Source organism: Festucalex cinctus, chromosome 5 (genome assembly GCF_051991245.1).
Source record: "Festucalex cinctus isolate MCC-2025b chromosome 5, RoL_Fcin_1.0, whole genome shotgun sequence".
NCBI classification, from domain to species: domain Eukaryota; kingdom Metazoa; phylum Chordata; class Actinopteri; order Syngnathiformes; family Syngnathidae; genus Festucalex; species Festucalex cinctus.
Genome location: NC_135415.1, coordinates 28,605,002 through 28,629,305, shown reverse-complemented (window position 1 = coordinate 28,629,305; position 24,304 = coordinate 28,605,002). Strand labels below are relative to the sequence as shown.

Here is a 24,304-nt window from a genome sequence, read left to right as displayed (position 1 = left end):
CAACTGCAGGGCATGAATAAAGAACACATCCACAGCATGTCCTTCACTCTGGCCCTCAGTCACGATGCGTTCTGGCTTAGCGAAGCCGCCCACTGTTTTCCTAAGGGTGATAATTGTTCAGTAGTGCCCTTTCAGTCTCACTTCAGCTTTCCCTGTCCTCAACATCTCCTCAGCTTCCTTCTTCAAGCGTTTACTTTCGCAAGAGTTCATGGAGATCATGCTGAGCCCGGTAAGGTGCCGTCGGGCAGAAAGGTCACACCTAGCTGGACTCCTACACGAGAGACGGAAACGCACGTCCACAACAGGATGACGACGAATGGAGGCCATTAAAAAAAGGACTCGGAGGGGAATGAGAGGAGCAGCTACAGTGTTGTGTTTAAGGCGGTTTAAATCGACTTTATGGCCTGGTGCTATTTTCCATACAAAGGTTTGAAATCCATCTATTATCTATCCCACTTGTGATGGCGAAATGGTGCTTCTCCCGGCTGACATACGTGTAGGGCAGTGGTGCTAGGGGTGGCCAGACGTCCGGACTTAGGGCTAACTAGGGGGGTTAAAAAAAATCGATTCGGTAATATATCGCGATACTACAGCACGCAAATTCTCGAATCGATTCAATAGGCAGCCGAATAAATTTTTTTAACATCCATTTTTGCTGAAAAAATATTCAACAAAACGTCTAACTTTCACACCTTAAGCATGGAAGAATGTTATATTAATGGAACATTAAGCCTTAATAATTTATTTCAATGCTTTTCTAACATGGAAAATGTTACAACCTGTTTGTTAAATACAGTGGCTCACAGTTATAAAACTGAAGATTCAGATCAATAAATAATACATTTTCAAACAAATCTTACAGTACATGTACAAGTTTACCGAATGGTATTTTCTAAATTGAGTAAAAAAAAATCGTAACAATCAACTTGTAAATTCATATCGGGATTAATCGGCATCGACTTGAATTGTGACCTATGAATCGTGATACGGATCGAATCATCAGGTACTAGGCAATTCACACACCTCGGGCTGACAGTCCTAATTTTCAGTTGATGTGTCAGCCGTCATGTGCAGCCCTAAACCGGACGCTGGTTTGTCCGCCTTTTCAGCCGCGTTGAGTTTAATAGCGACAAATGAGTCAAAGTTTGAGTCATTTGAACGGCTCTTCAAGTTGAACGATGGGAACCGAGTCTTTATAGACAGCGTTCAGGTAAGATTTTATGTGTATGTAAGATGTGTGAACTGGCGTTTCCACATGTTGTTTTTGTCTGTAACTGTCAAACTGCCAAAGTGCTCTCGCACCTAACAATAACCATGCCAACAAAACGACGGTTCCGGCGAGTCCACAAATTATGATCCAATTATTGAATTGTTTCGCTCATTCAAATGAATGGCAGAACTGCCACCCATTCGTGCAAAGCTCCAGTCATAAATGACTTTTCTCCCAAAGAAACATATGGACAGTACAGCATTTGCATGTTTGAGACCAAATTAGACTAACATGAAAAGTGTGGTGATGTTTTTTTTGTCACAACATTAAGGACTTGGTCAAGGTTACAAGGTAATAAATCCAATTCAATCATCATCCAAATAGCATTTTGAACAGCTGTGTAAGAGGCAAAATGGGATTTTTTTTTTTTTTTCAAAATCATAATAAAAACTTGGCATCACAATATTTTCACTAGGATCGCAGCCAGTTGATTTGCTGTGGATATCCGTATTGCTGACGATATCATTAAAAAAAACACACATCTAATTACTGGCGTGCAGCTTCCAAAGCTCATAATTAAAAATACATAAACACAGATATACTGCAGCTAGAATTGATCATAAATTAGAGAGGTGTTATTTTATTGTTTTAATTTGAAAGCACTTACAGACTAAAACTGTAAATGAAACACTCGGTCACACTTTCACTTCACAATACATCTGCTGACTCAACAAATCCCGAAGCTGCCCTTAAGCAAGGCACTCGGAAAAAGACAATGCAGGTTGTGAAAAGTCAGCAGTTTGGTTCTATTGGGCAGAAACGATGCAAACAATGCAAAGCAGGTCAATTCAGAGGAAAAATGCATGCATATTCAGCAGATTTTTTTGTTTATAAATAAGGGCTACTGGATTGAAATCGACACGTACGAATTGGCTGTAGCAGCCATTGCAGAGATCTGCTTGAAAGGAAGGTAAAGAGAGGCATGAAATAAAAGCAAGGGGAGAAAGAAGCCAGTGACGTGCCTTGATGTTTAAACCGAGGGTCTATTAGAGCTTGATTGGGTCCATTACGGGGGGAGGGGGGCGATCGGCGAGCCACAAGCAGCTCTCCTCCAGACTCGGCTTTACATTAACCCGCTCTCTTGAACACGCAAAACGATCAATAGCAATATGGTAGCAGGAGAGGAGTGTCTGGGATGGGCAGGCAAATATGAGGGAAAAGTGTTGCAGGTTTACGGGAAGATAAGCTGGGATCGATAGAGGAACAAGGACTTCTGCTACGGGGGGGAAATAGGATGGAGAGGTGCCAGGCAGCAAGTTTACACTTCATCAAGCTTCATGCATGGAAACCTGTGCAGTGTGTGTGAGGGCACTTTGGTTGGCTCTTGGTAGATTTTGTGGAGACCTTTCAGTGACTATGGAGGTTTTCTTCAGGTGCTGCAACTCATTTGGCTAATTTGAGACCACAACTGTACGCATCTGTTGGTTATATGTGATAGACTGGTGCAAAGTGGACAATGCTGGTCAGGTGATATCATCTAGCACCAATTTCCTACAACCTCGCTTATGATTGGCATTAAATTGCATGTTAAGATAGTCCAGAATTACTCGAGATGACGGGTATAACGATAACGGCAATATCGTGATGTTAAAACTGCCACAATATCGTAGTTGTCATGTCACGACAGAACGCCTGTAAAAAAAAAAAAAAAGAAAAAGTGATGTTGATTTCCATTTGTGTAGTTCTAGCACTCTCTGGTGGCTAGTTTTTTTTTTTTGTGCATTTTAATTTTCACAAGTGATGTGGCCCTTCTTTGTTTAAAAGCCCATAATATGCTTGTGGACCGAGTCAATATGTGAAGAAAGCATTAGCAAGTAAGTGCCTCAATTTTAAGTTATTAGAGATTTATATGCATTGCTGTTATACACATTTCGAGCATTTTAACTCATTTTTCGAAGCAAACAGAATATTGTGATCTTCTACTACATAAACAACATGGTTACCACATGAAAGATCGCATTCCATTCTTTCATTAGAACAAAAGTATGTTTCTACCTTATTCCGTTCTTTAGTAATCGCCATTTGAAAATAGGTCATTTGAGTGACATTGAGCCAAAATTGAAAAGATACATTTCCTCCACAACAGTGACTTTGATACTAATATTTTTTGTTTAGTGACGCTCCGTCAAATTAGGTTTAATGTTACAAAGGCTTTGATCATTCACGTCAGCCTTGAAATCGTTCTATTTCATCAGATTGCGTCATGTTTCATTGTAATTCGCAGCTCTAGTTAGGGCCCGAGCAGCTACCGCTGCCATCGGCTGGCCAAAGTTAGTGGGTGTTTTTGATTTCACAACTCATTGACCCGGCTGCGCTGCACTTGGACGTTGCACTGACCAATTGACATCACTTAACGTTTATGGCGGCATACATCGTGATTTTACTAAACGTTATTAAACGTTTTTGGCGGTCAAAGAGTTAATATTGCCAAATTCTTATTGCCAGTAAATTGAGCATCTTCAATGAACTCTATACAGATGATATGCGATTGTGAGGCGATTGTTCTTATCACACCGGCCATTTGTGAGCTGAGTTCAATAAAAAGAGTCCATGCAGCGTGCATGTGATGGATGCCAGCTCGTATGTTAGTCAAAACCTCACTGCTAGAGAGCATTCAGAGAGCGGCAGCCTCTGGGTTAGTGCGCTCGACTCTCAACCCGGGGCTGGCTGGTGGAACCGTCGGTTTCAGCCTCGGGCACGACCACTGCTACAAAATCACTCTTTTTGTGTGGCAGACTTACGGCCGGCGCTAACATTGTATGAAAAATGAATGAAGGTTATGTAACTGCGGCAACGCTGCTACATCACCCCCAAATACTCAGTTATGGCACTGATAGAGGAGCATGGATGAAAACAAGATTGTACATTGCAAAACATGAGAAGATACACAACATTAGTTGTTTGAGACCTGGTTGTACAACCAGACATTTTGAATGGGAAATTTTCATGAAATACAATATTTTCATTCTATTATTCCAGCTCTTTTGACGTATAAAATAATATTTCAATATTTGGCTCTGGTAGACTTTTACATAATTTACCGATTATTTCTTCTCTGCCCTCTGGAGGTGCGAGTGAAAAATGGAATAAGTGGATGAAAACCGAATCTCTTTCTGTAGTAGGAATCTGATCTAAGCCATGCCTAAAATGCACGATTGACATATTTATTCATTATCTATGTACCGTATTTTCCGCACTATAAGGCGCACCGCATTATGAGGCGCACCTTCAATGAATGACAGATTTTCAAACTTTTTCCATATATAAGGCGCTACAATAGAGGCTGGGGTTACGTTATGCATCCATTAGATGGTGCTGCGCTAAAGGGAATGTCAACAAAACAGTCAGATAGGTCAGTCAAACTTTATTAATAGATCTTTCTGACAACTCCATTCACTCCCAAAATGAATAAACAGCTGTTTTATTATTTTCTCTGAGGTAAAGTCGTAGTATTAGCTAGCGATCCAAGATGGCGGGATCTTCTGCGCATGCGCGTCACCGATCGTGCAGGGTCACCGAGAGCGTCTTGACAGCAAGACCTGTTGCGGCTCAATATTGATCCATATATAAGGCGCACTGGATTATAAGGCGCATGGTCAGCTTTTGAAAAAATTGAAGGCTTTTAGGTGCGCCTTATGGTGTGGAAAATATGGTATTTATTTGTTTATTTTTAGATAATCGCTGACAATTCAAAGTCGAGAGTTAGTAGTACAGCAGTTGAAAGCTGTCCTTGCTGCCCTAAGTCACCCGGGATCGACTTCCGTTCCCCCGCAAACCCTCATAACAATAGGCGCTCTCAAAATTGGATAATAATTGAAAGCAAAGAGTGCTGCATTGCACATGTCGACAAGGTTGTGTCAGTATTGGGTTGTAACAAGATGTGTGAAAGGGTGCGCTGTTAAGTGAAACATTTAATCTGCTTCTACCTGACAAGTGTCAGCCTGTTGTGATGTATATAACCTCCACCATCTTCCCTGCATTCCCTTCACCCTCCATTTCCTCCCTTATCTCATCTCCCTGTCACAAGGCCCCTCCTTCCCCCTTTTTTCTCCCCATCCGAGCCTGTTTTCCTCACTCAAGCTCTATGATGGCATCCTGTCAGAGGAAACCCGGACAACCAATATCCTCGCAAACTGTGAACGACAGAAAGACAGATACGCAATTATTAGAGTGGACGCGGGATAAGCGCACTGGGATTCGGGAAGGGAGGCAAACACGTCGACTTTTAGTGAAAATATGGATCTGCTGAATTATTACCTGAAGCTATATTTCCACCTCAAATCGCTCCTACGTGCAACGTGCTGCTCGCTCTTCACGTGCGCCTTCAACGGATGCAATTAAGTAGACTCCGGTTTTTGCTCCGGAGCTTCGGCATTTTGTAGCTGGATAAAAATGCCTTTTTTTTTTTATTTGGAGTCACTTGACTAAAGTCTGCCGTATATCCTGGTTGCCCCATCAAGCTGACAAGGGATTGTAAATAAGCGAGACATTCATCACGAGCATCTCACATACACGCGGCCATATCTCCTCACATCCAGTATGCTGCTATGACAAGGACATAGGTTTGGCGTCAGCATTGAAGGGGAACTGGGACTCGTAAATAATAAACAGAATCTCTTCTGGGGGTTGTGCCTTGTTTATGGTTAAAACTGCCACTCGCCCTCCAATACACTCAATCAATAAGTGAATAAAAAAAACGCCAACCGTACTTTTCGGATTATACGTCGCTCCGGATTATAAGTCGCGGCAGCCAAAAAGTGCATAATTAAGAAGGAAAAAACATACATAAGTCGCACTGGAGTATAAGTTGCATTTTGGGGGGGAAATTTATTTGGTAAAATCCAACACCGAAAACATACATGTCATCTTGAAAGGCAATTTAAAATAAAAATAAATTAGAGAACAACAGGCTGAATAAGCGTACAGTATACTAACATTACATGACTGACATGCCTGGTAATGTCAGTAACGACGTAACATATTAAGAGTTTGTAGCGAGCAGTGACGGGAGTCGGAGGCGGATTGTTGAAGAACCAAAAGACTAAAACGAAGGACATTTTTGCTGGAATTATCGTTAGTTGTATTTTAGTTAGTTTTGTAAACCTAAAATGTAGTTTCAGTTAGTTTTCTTTTTGTAAAAAGCATCTTCGTTTTTATTTTATTTCTTGAATGAAATTGTTGTTTTGAATTTGAGTTTTTTTTGTTAATTTTAGTGAACTAAAATAACCTTTAATAGCACCTGTGTTTTTCGACACCCTCCCTTCTTACTTTGACCATCTCCAAACATTTTGGTTTTTATTTGATTTGAACTGAGTCAAATGCCACTTTTTAGCATATGTCGCGGGCCACTGAAAAAATGGACGGCGGGCCGCAAATGGCCCCCGGGCCGTAGTTTGGACACATCTGTCCTAAGTCAAACTAGATTCAAGAAATTACCACAAAAAAAGGAAAGACATATTCACTAATGGCACTGCCAAGTCCATATATTGTTTTCATATATTTCCATTTTCTACCTCTATTTCAACTTTGCCTCTTTTTTTTTTTTTTTTTTTTTGTGTTCCACTGAAATAGTGCACCATCAATTTCACACACACCCAAATGCACGCACACGCATGCACACAACCTTCAGGATTTTCCAAAACGAAATGCTTTCAGATCTGACATCCAATATCTTACCTCGCCTCATTTTTCCCCTCTTTCTCTCTCCTCGTGTTTTTGTTTGCATCTTTCTTATTTCCCAGCTCATGCTCAGCTCTTTACTTTCTCTTTGTCTCGCCCCAAAATGATTTCTTTCTCGGGCGTACCTGAAATTGCCTGTAATTTCCACGTCCTGTTTTGACAAGCACTGCCCTCCCCCGTGCACCGTGGATTTCCTTTTCCATCTGCATATTTACTTTCTTATTTCTCTTCATTTTTGGCTCATTTCACCTCCAGTGCGCACACACCGTCACACAGTCACACTAGCTCCTTCCTTTCTGCATTTTTTCATGTGGATTTCTGGACAGCACAGATGTTGACATGTTTTTTTTTGTTTTGTTTTTTCAATTCTTTACCCTTTGTTCCGTTTGCACTTCCTTGTTTTTCTTCTCCTCAGTGCGTCTGCGAACTTTCTTCCTATATGTCCAACGGGGAGACTCTATTCAGATGAAGGTCACATGTCACTAAAAGAGGGACACAAACATATGGACGGTGAGTAAAATTGGGGAAGTCCATTTAAGTTTGGCATACAGAAAGTGCTTCTATTATTTAATTTCCATACATGTGCATGTGTACATACTATTGCCTTATCCACAAGGTGTGTATACTCGGGATGCACGATAATGCTATTTTCAACCGATACCGATAAACCAATAATTTAGAAAGTGCCGATGTCGATAACCGATGAGTTAGCCGATAATTGTTTGCAAAATTGACTTGAATACAAATATACTCTCAATTCCTACTATAAGTCCAACATTGAAACAGTGTGTAAACTTTACGCAATGTTTCAAAGTATGTAAAGCACCATGAAGCTGAATTTGATTGATATGAGCCACAACCGCAACAAATGGGCCAACGTGGCAATTTTACTATTATTGCCCGATTTCTTTATTATCTAGTTTATCTGGATGAAATCAAATTGGGCGCTAATTGTCGAAAGTTTTCGGCCAATTTGTCTATTATCTGGTTTATCTTTATGACACCAAATTGTTTGACAATTGCCAATAATTATTGGCAAATTTCTTTATGTTCTGGTTTATCTGTTTGACGTCAAATTGTTTGATAATTGCCGATAATTTTCGGCGAATTTCTTTATTATCGGGTTTATCTGTATGAAATCAAATTGGTTGATAATAGTGGATAATTTCTGGCGAATTTCTTTATTGTCTGGTTAATCTGTATGACGCCAAATTGGTTGACAATTGCCGATAATTTTCGGCATATTTCTTTATTATCTGATTTATCTGTATGAAATCAAATTGGTCGATAATTGCCGATAATTTTCTGCAAATTGCTTTATCAGTTTTATCTGTATGATGTCAAATTGGTGGATAATTGCCGATAATTATCTGCAGATTTCTTTATTATCTGGTTTATCTGTATGACACCAAGTTGGTTGATAATTGCCGATAATTATCTGTGGATTTCTCTATTATCTGGTTTATCTGTTTGACGTCAAATAGGTCGATAATTGCCGATAATTATTGGCCACCGATATTATCGTGCATCCCTAGTGTATACTTGTGCGGACACACACACACACACACGTGAGCTTATGCAGGTTTGTTAAAGTGCACATTGAAAGGCAGATCACACACTTGCACAACTCCACAAATTGCCTGAGATCGAAATACTAACCAAGTCTGACAGATATTAGGAATGAGGCTTCACCTCACTTTCAAAAAATTGGAGACAATAACAGAAATTTGCAAGTGAAAGTTGAAAGCATCTATGATGGCCTAGTGGTTCACTTGCCTGAGTTGCCTCTCTATATTTGTGTGATGGGTGACTACAGTCTGCTTTTTACCTGAAGTCAGCTGTGGCTTAAGCTTCCCGCAACCCTGTGCGGGATAAGCAGTATAGAAAACGGATGGATGGAGGGTTGGCAAAGGTTGACCTCAAACACACAAAGAACAGACACACAAGCCTCGGCCCTCAAGGCTCACATATAGTGGATCCCAATATTCCACACTGCAGATCAGGTTTTGCACGTGTGCTCATGTGCAGAGACCAGGATCAGCATCATGTCAACATCAACGGCTCACTGGACACAATGAGAGTGCCAAAGGCCGCGCTGATACTGTCAGTAACATGCGGGCTGGCTTGAGTTACACGGAGGCATTGAACAAAGGAAGAAGCAAAACATCTCTCACACCATCATACTTAAGTCGTTCATGTCAATAAACACGCTCCGGCAAGTTGAGCTTTATATTGTGCTATATTGACTAAAAAACAAATGTGCAGCAGGTCTGATTGATAGACTGCGAGAAAATGTCAATTGTGCAGAAAACCTTGTCATAACTCAATTTTCAAAGAAAACTACAGAGGAGAGTTTGCAATTTAAAAAAAAAACAATCACTTTTTGCCATATTTATTAGGGCTGGGAATCTTTGACTGTCTCACGATTCAATACGATTACGATTTCTGGGTCTACGATTCAATTCAGAATCGATTTTCAATTCTCGATTTTCAATTCAAAATTATTTGATTGACAAATGATTTCTGCTTCATTTTACAGATATGCACAACATTGACATGATGTACTCCAGTCTGCTTTGCAATACAAAATGACAAATAGAGAAGTTAAAGTGAGCAAGAAAAGCTGAATAATGGTGAGTACATTGACGCATTTAGCGCCGTTGAACTGTCAAACAAGATTAGCGTTTAGCATTAGCCAAAGTAATAACAAACCCAGCGGTCACCAGATTGACTGGATATTATAGGGTGACCATATTTTAATTTAAAAAAAAAAAAAAAAAAAAAAAAAAGTTCACTCAGCCCAGTCTCAAGAAATGTAAATGATACTCAAAGTTTACTCAAAGATGCTATACATTATAACTACTTTATTGTATTGCTCCTCTTGTATGGGTGAAAAAAAAAAAAAAATCTTTCCAAGTCTTAACAAATGAATGAATAAGACTAAATAAGTAACAATTTTTGCTCCTGCGATCAGCCTTTTTTCCTTTTTTTTTTTTTTTTAATGGTGCGAGCCAGGATCGAACCCGTGCTCTGTAGTTTGGTAGTGCAGAACGTTACCAGTGAGCTAAAGTTCTGGGCCACTGACGCAGCTCCAAGACAATACCTGAACGCTTAGGAAGTGAGATGCATAAAGTGACTTAAAAAAAAAAAACAATAATTTTTTTTTTTTTTAATTATACATTTGATTTCAGCAAAATTGTAGTGTCTCGGTTTTTCATTATGAAAATCTGACCACCCGACTTTACTACTCTATTTATAATGTACTGTACGAATATTGCTTCAAGTTGAGAAATGCTCACATTGGTATGCAAACAAATTATTATCCTACGACATGGCAGCACACTGGTGGATTTGTTTTCCTAAACAAGTAAGCTATCCAGACCTCGGCTTTCCACTGGTTTCATCCAGGAGAAGCCAGCAGCCAAAATTCTGCAAGGCTCTGCATAAACACTTGTACACACTCGCATTTAAATATGCATGCATCCTCACGTGGATCGAATAATGCACACCAGCGAGGCTCTAAGCCAGGGGGTGTCCAAACTACGGCCCAGGGGCCATTTGCGGCCCGCCGTCCATTTTTTAGTGGCCCGCGACATATGCTAAAAATGGCATTTGACTCAGTTCAAATAAAATAAAAACAAAAATGTTTGGAGATGGTCAAAGTAAGAAGGGAGGGTGTCAAAAAACACAGGGGCTATTAAAGGTTATTTTAGTTAACTAAAACTAACGAAAAAACTAAAATTAAAAAAACAATTCGTTAACGAAATAAAATAAAAAGGAAGATGCTTTTTAAAAAAAGAAAACTAACTGAAACTACATTTGATGTTTACAAAACTAACTAAAATAAAACTATAATTATAGCAAAAATGTCATTCATTTTAGTCTTTGGTAATAATTTAATGCATGAGCCTTTGGGGATGATTTTAAATGTGACTTTTAGTAGATTTATATAAACTGGAATAATGACGTCGCACCTATGGTGTTTTTTAAATGTTGTGCACGAGTAATACACATAAAAAAAAACTAAACTAAAACTAATACTGAAACTAACTAAACTAAAACTAAGCATTTATTAAAGAAATAAAACTATTAAAAAACTAACAGAACCACCCTGAAAAGCAATTAAAACTAACTAAAAAAAAAAAAAAAAAACTCAAAACAAAATAAAAACTAAAATGAAAAATTCCAAAACTATAATAACCCTACCGCCAAATTACAAATAAATTGGTTTATAAACTGTAGCATTTTTCGAAATATGCAAACGCACAAATAAATTAGTTGTACAATTTTTAGGACTAAACACAATTTCTCTTCATAACATTATGTGGCCCTTGCGTCCTTCTGATTTTCTGGATGTGGCCCTCAAATGAAAAAGTTTGGACACCCCTGCTCTAAGCAGCTACACGCAAGGGAGGCCAAAAATGAGAGCGTAGCATACCAAACACCCTGTCAAAGACACGCGCACACTCCTGCAGTTTCTTTCTGCCCGTCTGTGTGTTTGACAGTCAGCGCCGTGAGGGACGACGTGGCAAGCAGCCAGCGGCTTGTGAATCTGCAGTGAGTAACTGTTTAAACCTGCACTTTCAGGGCTAATCGCGTGCGCTTACAGGTGGGGGAGGACGCGCTTTCATGTGCGCGTGAACATGCCAAGTGCACGTTTCTCACAAAAGTCTGTTAAAATGTGTGCTGATACTATATGGCACCGGTGTCCAAACTACGGCCCGGGGGCCATTTGCGGCCCGCCGTCCATTTTTTAGTGGCCCGCGACATATGCTAAAAATGGCATTTGACTCAGTTCAAATAAAATAAACAAAACAAAAATGTTTTGAGATGGTCAAAGTAAGAAGGGAAGGTGTCGAAAAACAGGTGCTATTAAAGGTTATTTTAGTTCACTAAAACTAACGAAGAAATTAAAATTCAAAAAACAATTTTGTTAACGAAATAAAATAAAAACGAAGATGGTTTAAAAAAAAAAGAAAACTGAAATTACATTTACAAAAGTAACTAAAACTATAATTATAACAAAAATGTCCTTTGTTTTAGTCTTTAGTGTGATTTTTAGTGGATTTATTTTGACATCAACTGGAATAATGACGTTTGAAAGTATGTCACACAGAAGTGACGTCATCTAGCAGCAGCCAATAGAAAAGCACCAAAAGATGACCTTGCTCCCATGGTGTTTTTTTAAATATTGCGCACAAGTAATACACATTAACTCTTTGACTACCAGCCATTTCAATGGAGCAACCCCCCTCGATCCCAGCCGTTTTCCTGGATTTTGGCTGATCTTGCAAGGCCCACAGAATATTGAGCTATTATGCTATTTCAACATGGGACATACCAAAAGAAAGATTAGACTCTCTTCTTTTGACAGAATTTTTTTTTGTTTCTATCTTATTCCGTTCTGTAGTTATCAGTGTTTGAATATGGCTAGATTTTGTGAAAATTCCCATTTTTGACCAGGAAATGGGAGGAAAAGGGCTTTTTGTAAAAACAGACATTTCAAGCACAATTTTGACTTTAACACTGCTATTTTTTCTTCTGTGACACCTCAAACATCTAAATAATGTTTTCCTTCTATAAAACAACATTACAAAAAGTGCTTTTGACAACAAAAATAACAGTTTATTGAACATAAAGAACTATTGTATACCCTAGAATAAAAAAAGCCTTATGACGTATATATACGTCATGTGTAGGCGGGGACAATGACGCTTATGACGTACATATACGTCATGTGTAGTAAGAGAGTTAAAAAAAAAAACTAATACAAAAACTAACTAAAACTAAGCATTTATTAAATAACTAATACTAATAAAAACAGAACCACCCTGAAAACTAATAAAAACTAAAATGAAAAATTCCCAAACTATAACCCTACTGCCATATTACAAATAAAATGGTTTATATACTGTAGCATTTTTCTACGTGAATATGCAAAACCACAAATAAATTATTTATACAATTTTTAGGACTAGACACAATTTCTCTTCATAACATTATGTGGCCCTTGCGTCCTTCTGATTTCTGTATGTGGCCCTCAAAAGAAAAAGTTTGGACACCCCTGCTATACGGGGCCTTGCCCATCAGGCTCACTTGTGACAGCGAGGACCCTTTAATTGCATTGCGCCTAATTCGATATTGTCAGAGCTGACAGCCCCCTGATGAGCTGAGTGAAAACGGAGCAACTATGTAGCCGTCACTTCCTCCAATGAGCCCCGACAGGAGCCCAAGTCTGCGCTCAGTTTGATCTCTCCTGCGATGGGATGCTAATCGGATGCAGAAGCCCAAGATTTGAGCACGTGCCAAAGCGCGTGTCTGCGTGCGCACGTGTGCATGCTAGGAATGACAACTATAATAAGTGATGGGACTGGAAGAGGCATGTGGCAATAAAAGTCCAACAAAATGACATGCCAGTATCTATTAGAGCTGAGCGCTCTCCGAAAGCATTCCTGATGACATGCCACTCGCTGTTCGGTGAACATCTGGCCAAGGGCAGGGCGGACTCCCACCTCCCACCAAAATGAGTCTGCAGTGAGCATTTCCAGTCTTCGTCCTCTGGAGTCATTTCGTCATCAACTTTGACCCCTTTAAGTGCAGCTCATTACAGCAAGGTTCTGATTTACAAGCCGAAATTGAGGTGGCCGCCATTTGCTCGGGCGCCATTATCAGCGCCGCAAGCCCGACAAAGTCGATCTCCGCCATGATTCCTCATGAGAGTCGTCAACCCATACACAAGTAATGGATTGATTAGTCAGTGTAGCGTGACATGACCGATATAAAGCTAATGGTGTCAAATTTGTCTTCCTATGCATATGAACACTCCCTCTGTGACAAGGTTAATATAGTTAACGAAAACTTACAAAATAACAAAAATTGAAAAATACATTAAAATAAAATAAAAATGCTTTAAAAAGCTGAAACTACATTTTACATTTATAGAAACTCTAATATTATACATGAGATTTTTGGGTAAATTTTAATTGTATACAGAAGAAGGAAGATCAACCAGTTGCTTGAGAATTGTAGTTTACTTTACTTTATTACACAATACTTAGTGACATTTTTTTTTTATGTGTTGCATTCATCAAATTCGGAGAAAAAAACTAAAAAGAATACAAAAAATAATAAATACTACACTAAAATTAAGCATTTTTGCCAAAATAAAAACAAACCTACTCTCAAAACAAATTAAAAATGAATTAAATTAATAAATTAAAACAACAAAAGTAAATGAAAACCTAATTTTAATGAAAAAAATCCCAAACCATTACAACTCTGCTTTGCATAGAATAATGTAGCGTTAACGGCAGGGTTTCCAAGATCAGTGTTGAAGTTTTATTTGACAAAATGCTGTCTTTTTGTGATTATCGGTCCGCTTCTAAAAAGCAACTTGTGAAACGTGTACTATGGAATTGTCATGACTGTGTTTTGTTTGGGGTAAGGGTTATGTTTAGGTCATGCAAGGGTTATGTTTGGGTCATGACTGTGCTTTGTTTGGGGTCTGATGCAATCAGCATTTAACAGCAACTAGTTTCAACTGGTAAGAAGCTATGTGAAGTCAGAAGCTATGTGATGTCAGGAACTTTAATCTCTTTATCTGGTTTAACAGCCAATCAGATAATTCCATGTCAGTCCTGTTAGCCACATTTCTGGCCACAGCCAATCAGATCCATTCACTGTCTATATAAGTCTGACAGAGAAGTCACCTGCTCTTCCGTTTCCCTGTGCACCTCCACAGCCCAAGTTAGCTTAGCGTCTCGTGATTCTCGATACATTCTCGTTGGGTCTAGTCAAGTTAGTTCCGCGCCTCTTGATGTTATGCGAATAAAGTGTTAAAATCTTATTTGTGTCTGCGTTTTTGGGATCCAAACCCAGAACACAACAGCAATATGAACATCTTATGCACAAAAACATTGAGGAACATCGCCTTGTGAACGAAATGCATCCATACATGATCTGAGCATTAATTTAGCCATAATGTCAACACAGTATTACCTATTATTTATTTATTTTTCTTTAGCTGTTTAAAAGTAAGGTCAAGCCTTTCACTTCAAGCTTTTGACTCAGAGATGTAAAATTACTGCTGAAAATTGGTGGTGAGCTGTTTGCTATTTTGATGAATGCCCTTACATTACCACCACCACAAGAAAACACACATTTTGCCAGCTCCAAAGTTTGTAAGTGCAGCCCGAAGCACAGATGCTATCAAAGCCTCTGGCGTTACAGCCAGCCAGGATGTACTGACCGGATTTTTAACAGTGGGGAAGAGCAGTTTAAAGCACAAGCAAGATGTATACAAATTGTTTTTGTTTTGTTTTTTTGTTCCTGGCTCCTTTGTTGTGAAGTTCTAAAATGTAATATGTATAAGTAACGATTATAAAAATGACCTGTCAGTGGTAAAAAAAAAGTTTTAATGCATAAATTTGTTAAATATTAGACAACTAACCAGTAAAAAAAAAAAAAAAGAGGCAGTATGATGTATTGACTTGTCTAAGTTGAAATATTTGGTAGTTAGAAGAAACCCTATTAACTCTTTAAATCCCACACAATTTCTGACAAGATAACACTAGAATCCCACCAGATTTCGCACATATTCACCCAATTTCAAGGCTTATTAGAATATTGTGTGCTATGGCTAAATAAACATGGCAGGTGTCGTTTGGTGGTTCGACCTTGAAGGGAACCCGTTCACAACTGGTGAATGCGGCTCGAGTTCGCCAGATTCGTCACGGATTCCTCGTCAGATGACGTTGAATCGTCAGAGATACGACGATGCAAACTTTCACTCCGAGAACGCAGGAGGCGGTGGGTTTTGATGTGGCCGCCCGTGACGTTTCTGTTACTATTCACATTCTCTTATGCAGAATCCGGCTCCTTGATCTTTCTCTTCGTCATCTCTTGACCAATCGTGACAAATGCTCTGCTCAAAAGCGCAAGCTTTTGTTTTTAGCGGCCTCCGGTTCGCCGCCGTTAGCACTCGTCTTTTCTCCCCCACCCACCGGCCCCCCTCACCACTCCACAACACTCCGCTTTTCTTCTTTGCTAGGAAATCACATCCTTCTCATGTAAAGAGACCATCGCTGCCATCAAGAGGGCACAGTTCGTCACTACAGTGCTTCACGGGCTGAATACTCAAGAGTCTCATCCACTCCACCCATTCATTAAAAAACAAAAAAAAAACAAAAACAAAAACAAAAAAAAAAACATAGTTGACGAATTTTCTTGTCTGCGGGAGACAATCTCCGGGTGTCACGTGACGAGTTTTCTCGTCCGCGGGTTGCAAAGAGTTAAATGAGAGCAGTGAAGGTGTAGATATGTGCGCATGTGTGACGTGTGTTTATGTAAGTGGAAGGATGTGATGGAAAAGCACTGGGTTGAACCCTGACCATTTCATAACAAGGTCCCAATATTTGTCTCATAAAAGAATAAAGCTGAACAAATCCTTGCTGCAAGGATATGAACTTGGACAAAACAGGCAGTATTCTAGCTTCTTTCACTGGACCACTTTTACTCCTCTCAGGTTTCCCTCATTGACGAGCTGGCAATTTTTAGATCTGGATTATTCGTTATTACGAATACTGGGTATTTGAAGAATGTAATTGTAAATGGATTTTATTTATTTTTTAATTATGGCTCAGGATGGTGAGTTTATTAACATTTAATCATTTCAATTATTGCATCAGCTGCCATTGCTCAAAAAATAAAGGGAGCACAAAATTAACATAATGGAGTGTAACAAAGTGATCATTCATGGATTTGTGGTCTCATCAGATGCATTCAAGCATTCGTTCATCAAGTCACAGAAGTTGTATCAGTCGGTGGTGTAATTGTTCATTTTGTTTTGAGCATGCTTCTGAATTCAGTCCTCTGATAGTTAATAATTTGTCTTTCCAGTGATCCTACTTTTGTCCTCTATATATAATGTAATCAATAAAGATTTTCAACTGGAAAATTTTATTAATCAAGAGTGGGAGGTGTGAAATAAATGTGTATAATTTCCCAAATGAAACATTATTCCAACTCGCTACATCCTGTTATGTTACTGATTAAATCACTTACGTTAAAATTCATTTCAGTCTTTCCATTTCTTATCATTTTAAATAAGCAGGCAGCGCTATCCCCTTTCATTAGCTTTCCACTTCAACAACTTCAATATAGTCAAACTCTTTCCACCAAAACACCAGAGGAGCTCCAGCTGAAATAACAAAAATTCACCCTTACATGCAGGAGAATTTTTAGTAAAAATGTTAATGAGTGTTATAAATCCATTCATGCAAATAACCATTCATGTACTGTATAAAATTGTTCATACTGTATTTGGACAACATGCGCGTGAGATATTCCAGAATAGTTTCAGCCAGGACGAGCGTCACAAAATACATATTCCTACGAACAAGTTACAAAACACTCCAAACGGAAAGGAATGGGTTATTAAAAATTCCAATTTGAACAAAATGGTAAATGGAGTGCCCTTATATAGATAGCGCTTTACCATAATTAATCATACGTTGTCCTAAGCACGATACAGGGCCTTATATTCACTTATTTGAAAGATGTACCGGAGTGTACACAGCCGTGTTGACTTGCATCAACCTATGGAAAGGTTTTCCTTTATAGTTTTCAAATTGCAGCATCCCTTGCTGCATGTATCCTGGCCAATGCTAAACTTTTTTTGTTCCCTTAAATCCATCAGTGTTGTGTTGCAGGCTAGCTAACACTCAGCTAACCTGTCGTCTCCTGTCCGGCGTCCAAGTGTCCAAACTCCCTTAATTCATACGTAACAAAGTAACAAAGACAAATACATTGGATTGGGCTTTATTGACCTACTGCTTAAAAGTTAAATTTAATGCTCATTAGCCGGTTAAATATTCTCATGAAGGCGCAAACACTTTTCACGAGACGCATGTGTCACTCCCACAACATACGTCACATACATACTGAAACCTGAGTGTTGCCATTCATTCAGCATTCCTCTGTGACAATACATGTGACAATTTGCTATCACCCGTTCTGCCTCAATTATGAACATTCTGATTGGGCATTAGTTTTTAACGGCCAATTTGCTTCTCGATTTGAGTCACCTCCGATTCGTACGCAGCCCTATTTCTAACTCACAATACAAGTAATGAGTTTTTCCCTTTCAACGCGGGCCAGACCATCACCACATCTACAAAGAGATCCTGCGATGAATGATTTATTTGTTCAGTGCCAGAATTGCGGCGGGACACATTGTGGCTGCTTCACCATGACAACACGCTCGCTCACGATGCCCTGAGCATCCAACGGTTCCTGGCTCAAAGGACGCTGTGCTGGAGTAAACTGTACCCGACTTGGATTGGTGTGATTTTATTTATTCATTGTTTTGTACACTTAATTGTGCTTAAAGGGGTCGTCACGGGGGCCCTTTTTGAAAATGTGTATCAAATCTAGATTGCCACAAAGATGGGACGACAAAGGATTCTTGGAGAATCCTTTAAGTAGCGCATGATGGCCTGGCAGAGAAGAATGGGAAAATGTTAGACTCCAGAAGGATTCATTTTTTCCTGACGCTAGTCCTGGAATTTTTCTGACGCACCTTTTACATCGTTTATTTGGATTTGCCCTCACTTGTACACGTGTCTGTATTTTATGTAAATAATAGTGACAACATGAATCCCACACTTTGCGTAATTTTATGGTTCTATTCTGTTGAGACACTGTCGGTTGGCTAGCATGTGTTCCCTCTGTTGGGACACACAGAGGGCAAACTGAAAGTTACCCTCTCCTTCATGGTAAATGCTGTGTCCTCAGATCCTGCACAAACTCCAACTACAGTCCAAGGGCACCAAACAAGTGAAATCACCTCCCACTACCTGCAATTGATGTTGAGTCTAAATTAAAACATCCTGGCCCAATTCAATACAAAATGTCATTACTAATTTTTCCCCCTTACATCATCACTTCATATGTTGCCAGTATCATCACTAATACTTAAATGTGGAACATATAATGTTTTATTGTCGCTGTCAGTTCCCCATTCCACTCTTGTTTCGATTAGTGATTATTACAAACATGGAACAGCAATTAAATGCATCAAGGGAAAGGTACAAAGTACCTGAAATGTGCAACAAGGTCACACTACTGAGCGTGTCTCCTGCTCAAGAGCATCTAGGCAGAATTCAGGAGACACCACCGAGTTCCTGCTCTTCTATATATTTTTGGGTCTACAGTGGGCCTTGAATGTTCTTTCCACGGCATATATAGAGAGAGTTATTATCACCTCGAAAGGAGAAAATCCTTGGACCCAGTATTGAGCTTTTCCTTTACCGTCATCTTCCCAAAAAATAAACAAATGTGTCTTAAAAATTATGAATGTCCCAAGTCAGTTGCAAGTCAGTCGACAAGTTTTTGCAGCAAAACACCTGGTAAGGGGTTTAGAAAATATGATGTCTGTTAAGTTATATTTATGCAATTTTCCCTTACAGTATTGACCACATGGTTAGAGTTAGTGAAGAGTAGATTTATAGACTTGGAGCTTTCCAACTAGGGCTGACTATGGGAGATTGCCACTGTGACAGCACTAGAATTGTAAAAAAAAAAAAAAAAAAAAAAAAATGACAAACATTTTGTCCAGACTAAATAAAGTGCAATTTTACACCGTTCCGCTTCCAGGAGAAACTGAGACTGCCACGAGGATGATATTCAAAAATGTCTGACACAAACAGAATAATTTATTTCATACTTGTGTGAGGATTTCTGACTTTTGCAACGTATCCAGGTACCTGCACACACGCACACAAGAACTCAACCTACTTAGCCCAACATAATGATGCACATAATCACATCCAGGGAGCATGAGACAAAAAAAGGAGTCATATCCTAAAGGATTATCCCTGTTACATCCACGTAGACCCAGATTTCATGCACGCGAGAATGTTTGTCCGCACAAAAACCAGCGCGGTATCCAAATTAAAGATGAAGAAAGAGACAAGACAGACTAATACTCATTTATTCATGAATACGCAAATAAAATAGCTTCTCGGAATGATGATTATTTTAGTGAATTGTGTGTGTGTGTTTAGAAAGACTGAAAGAAAGAAAAGAAAAAAAACGAAGAAAGCGACACACCCCCTGAGCAGCTGAGGTCATCTTTATTAATAAACCTCCTGACAACAAACGCGCTCACATCAAGGCCTTCGCCTTCCCTGCATCCTGACTCCCCTCCTCAGCTCCTTGTGAAATGGCACTTGCCAGACTGACACAGTAGGGGTGGGAAGTCTGTAACTACGCGCACACATAAGACGCCAGCACAACATACACACTCATACACAATGCAACACAGCCGGGAGACTGCGTGTCAGTGATCTGTCTGTGGGTAACAGTGCAGAGCGGGTTAGATTCTGTGTGCGTGCGCGTGCGTGCGTGCGCATGTGTGTATTTCAGGGAAGTAGAAGACAGGGAGGTAAGACAGACGGGAAGTCTGGCCTGCACACGTGCAGTAAGAAGCACTAAGGAACATGCCCCGGCTCATTTGTTCCCACTGACAGCAGAGGAGAGCGATGGATCGCTACCCGATGAGCCTGAGGGAGGATGACAGGTGTGTGTCTGTGAGGGAGATATAGACAACTGAAATTTGCATCAAAGTACGGGAATAATCGAGAATAATCTGCTTATGGGGTGGGCGATATGGTAAAAATGTCATATCACGATTCTTTAAAAATAAATTCACAATCTCGATTTTATCCCGATTTTTTTTTTTTTTTATATATATATATATTTTTAGACTAATCTTCACATTTCTGAACATTTTTGTAAATTTTAAAACATAATTACAATGTATATAAAACGCTAAAATAGTTTCTTCCCCCCTTCCTTTTTAATCATTATTTTTCATTATTATTTTAAACATCCTTACGCTATGTGTTTTAAAGTTTGCTGAATAATGTTTTAATATCGTCATTGTATGTTCTCTTATTAAATTTTGTAACCTACTTTTATTTACTCTTCTTCTTCTGAATGTTAACTACTGTTTGTTGATGCTTATGTGTTGTCTTTCCTTGTGTAAAGCACATTGAGTTGCCTTGTGTATGAAATGTGCGATACAAATAAACATGCATTGCCTTGCCTAAAAGAAAAAAAACCCCAGACATCTTAAGCCAACTAAGCTTTTTGAACAGGTTTCTATTGAAATAGTGCAATTATAGCAGCTGTGGTCGATATTCTCCCAGACTACAGGAGGCAGTAAAGAGTGCCAACGGTGTTTGAACAGCGCTAGTTAACACCACAAAAGAAGTTGAACATGTTTTTGTTTTTTTCTTCAATAAACTATCGACAAAAACAGTTTGGGATGAGTTAGCAAAGTAAATAAAACACAGAGTTGGAAAGTAGAAAATACAGTTTACGACAGCGTTTGCTCGTCCGCGCCTCCGCGAAGTTTACAAATTCTCGTAGGTGCGCGTGTGGGCAATGTGGACACGGGGGAGAGTTGCGAACCCGTCGGTTGTCGGGTAAGGTTCCGAGGTGGCCGGGCCGCGCTGGCACCGCCGCGGTCGGGGCTCCCTCGTGTTTGTGTGGGTAAGTGGAGGGAGGGAAAAAAAAACACGGATGCATCAAGCATAAACCAAGCTTGAGCCCGCATAAAATTGAACTGTATCGAATGTGCCACAGACGATCTTGCCGATCTGTCAGCTTTATGAGTTCGTCAACACATTAAAGTTCTTAACGATCTAATATGGTCTTATCGCCCACCCCTAATTTTACCCCTACACACCAACATGAGTGTGTCTGTTTTTCGTAATGGCGTGGTTGAGAGTGCCGTACGCGTGCTCGACAAGAGGTCTTTAAAGCTTGACCCGGGATCATGAAGACACCCATGAAGTGCCCCTGAGCGGTCTCACACACACTTGATCATTCACTGTGAAAAGCCCCTCTGTGCAACAGAGGCGTTTTGTTTGTGAGCAGGTGCTCAGACATAACAGCACTTTATTAAAACCATACGAGGGGCTGTTTTTCACTATGTGTGATTGCGGGGTCTGCGGATGTGATGAACTCCAATCAGGATGTGCTAGCTGAAACTGTACAGCTGTGTATATTTCATCAACCGAGACCATTAAATGAACTTATTGCATGCTAAAAAATAAAAATGATTGAGCTGATGTGTTGGCATTTGATGTTTTAACTTGCAAGTAAAACGTCTGTAGAAATCTTCAGCAATCCAGATCAGGGTAACGTTCAAAACAGAAGAAGCTCTCTCTCTTTTTTTTTTTTTTGGTAAATGTCTTCATGATACAAGAAAAAGTCCAGCATGTTTATTGATTGATTCTACTTTTGTGCAATAAATAAACTATAGTGGCAAACGGGTACCAGAGATTCCGGGCTCTATTTTCGCAGACAGCATCGTGACAGCCTAGTTTAGTGTGTTTGGGAATTTTGGCAGATCGATCTGCGCCTCGATAGGCCGCCATACCCGGCAATTTGGTAGCTAGGAGACTAAACTTTAGAACAGCCGAAAGCAGGTCTAAGTTGTGGTGCAGGTGATTTTGATGGATTTGATCAAAGCGCAGCCGTATGTCTGGTGGATGTTATTGAATTTCATTAATAAATATGATAACTGTGCATCAAACTCTCTGAATAGTAGAAAGCAATTCCTTTAATACATTCTTTTTATCCAGCTGAGAAAGGCTCCAGCACCCCTGTGACCCTTGTGAGGAATAAGTGGTCAAGAAAATGGATGGACATTCTTTTTATTATCATGAGTGCATTACTACTGAATATTTTTAGAATCGATTAATCTATCGCTGAGATTGGCTGGCAACCAGTTCAGGGTGTACCCTACCGCCCAGAGCCAGTTGGGATAGGCTCCAGCACCCGCACGACACTTGTGAGGAAGAAGCGGTTAAAAAAAAATGGATGGATTGATGGATATCTAATCTATCGATTATTCAATGGTTTAATGGACTAATCGGATTTATTTTAATTTTGCATTAAAGTGTATTACAAAAACATTTTTCCCTGATTACTGTTTATTAAACTGGTGTTTACTTCGTATCTTATAGTGGTTAAAAAAATGGGGATTGATGCACTGTACAATGTTACGGGTTCGTTCATTGTTTTCCAAAGTAAAAACAGATGTTTTAAAATGCCTTATTTTGATAAAACACAGAAACACAATCTTCTTTCATGAAGGACTACAGAATTCAGTGACCAATTACTGAATTCACAGCGCTTATTGGTGATCGCCCAGAGCAACTCTACATCATCCACCCGTGGATGTCTGCTCATAATTCTCATAAATCTATTTCTGATTTGGATTGTGTGCATCGAGTGTGTTGATTTTAAAGGGAATGACCGGGAAGCAAGTCAGCTGTGTTCATGCCCACAACGGTGCAAATTCATTTTTTTTTTAACAGCGCTTGTCTGTGAAAATACCAAAGGAAAGAAGACGCCACCCGTGCACACAATTACCCCGCACAGTGTGCTAGATTTGTGCGGAGCACGGAAATAGAATCCTCCATGTTCCCCTTATCACGCTACGTGACTAAGACTGTATGAACGAGCTAAAGTAAAACATGTCGTATGCTTTATTTTAGTGGTGGGACTTGATTTAAACATGCAATCTAATTAATTAGAGGCTTTGTAGTTAATCTCAATTGATCCATTTTAATTGAATTCAAACATTTCCCACAACAACAAACATGTTTCAATTAAAATATGACAAACATACTGTACGTGAACTGAAACCACAACATTAAATCAATGATTATTCATCATAAATACAAACAGTAAAGTGTCATTTTATTAACAAAGAGCAATTATAGAGATATAATTCCAAACTACATTTTGAGCTGACAGTATGCACACGACTAAAACTCATTTCAAATTAACAGTATTCAAATAAACAAGGCGGACATTTTTTTGTGTGAACTCAAGCATGTTATCCTGCCCAAAATTCATTATTGCTGTTCATTAACAGTTGTTTATTGACAGTTTATTAGTATGAATTAATTCCAAAAGACAAGGCTAACAATAGCTAGGTTGTTTGTGCTCCCTATAACATGTTTTATATTAACGTAAAGGTAATATCATAAGCTAGAAATACTTCAGTGATAAGTGAAGTGTTTCTTGCATTATTTGAGCACAACCATAATCTTCAACGTGCTTCCATTATAGACAGGTTAAAAAAAAAAACAACTTCCCATTCAGCAGGCAAGCAATGCCGTTATAATGCTTTCATCATGTTGTTAGCTTAATATTCTGGTTCACTGATATCACTTCGGGCATCTTGCCTGCTAGGAATTAGGGCACTGAGGAAACTTCTGTGTCAAAATAGAAACATGATTCAATGTATTAATTTTGCAAGGCAACAGTTTTTCT

General features: G+C 39.2%; 1 protein-coding gene across 2 annotated transcripts in view; it reads right to left on the bottom strand.

Moving 5' to 3' along the window:
* Positions 1 to 24,304, bottom strand: part of sema4c (sema domain, immunoglobulin domain (Ig), transmembrane domain (TM) and short cytoplasmic domain, (semaphorin) 4C) — a 104,819-nt gene that overhangs the window by 55,492 nt on the left and 25,023 nt on the right. For both annotated transcript variants that reach the window (XM_077522751.1, XM_077522752.1), the window contains one exon: positions 7,324 to 7,431. The gene's annotated coding sequence lies outside the window, so the exon portion shown is untranslated. The remainder of the gene's footprint in view (positions 1 to 7,323; positions 7,432 to 24,304) is intronic.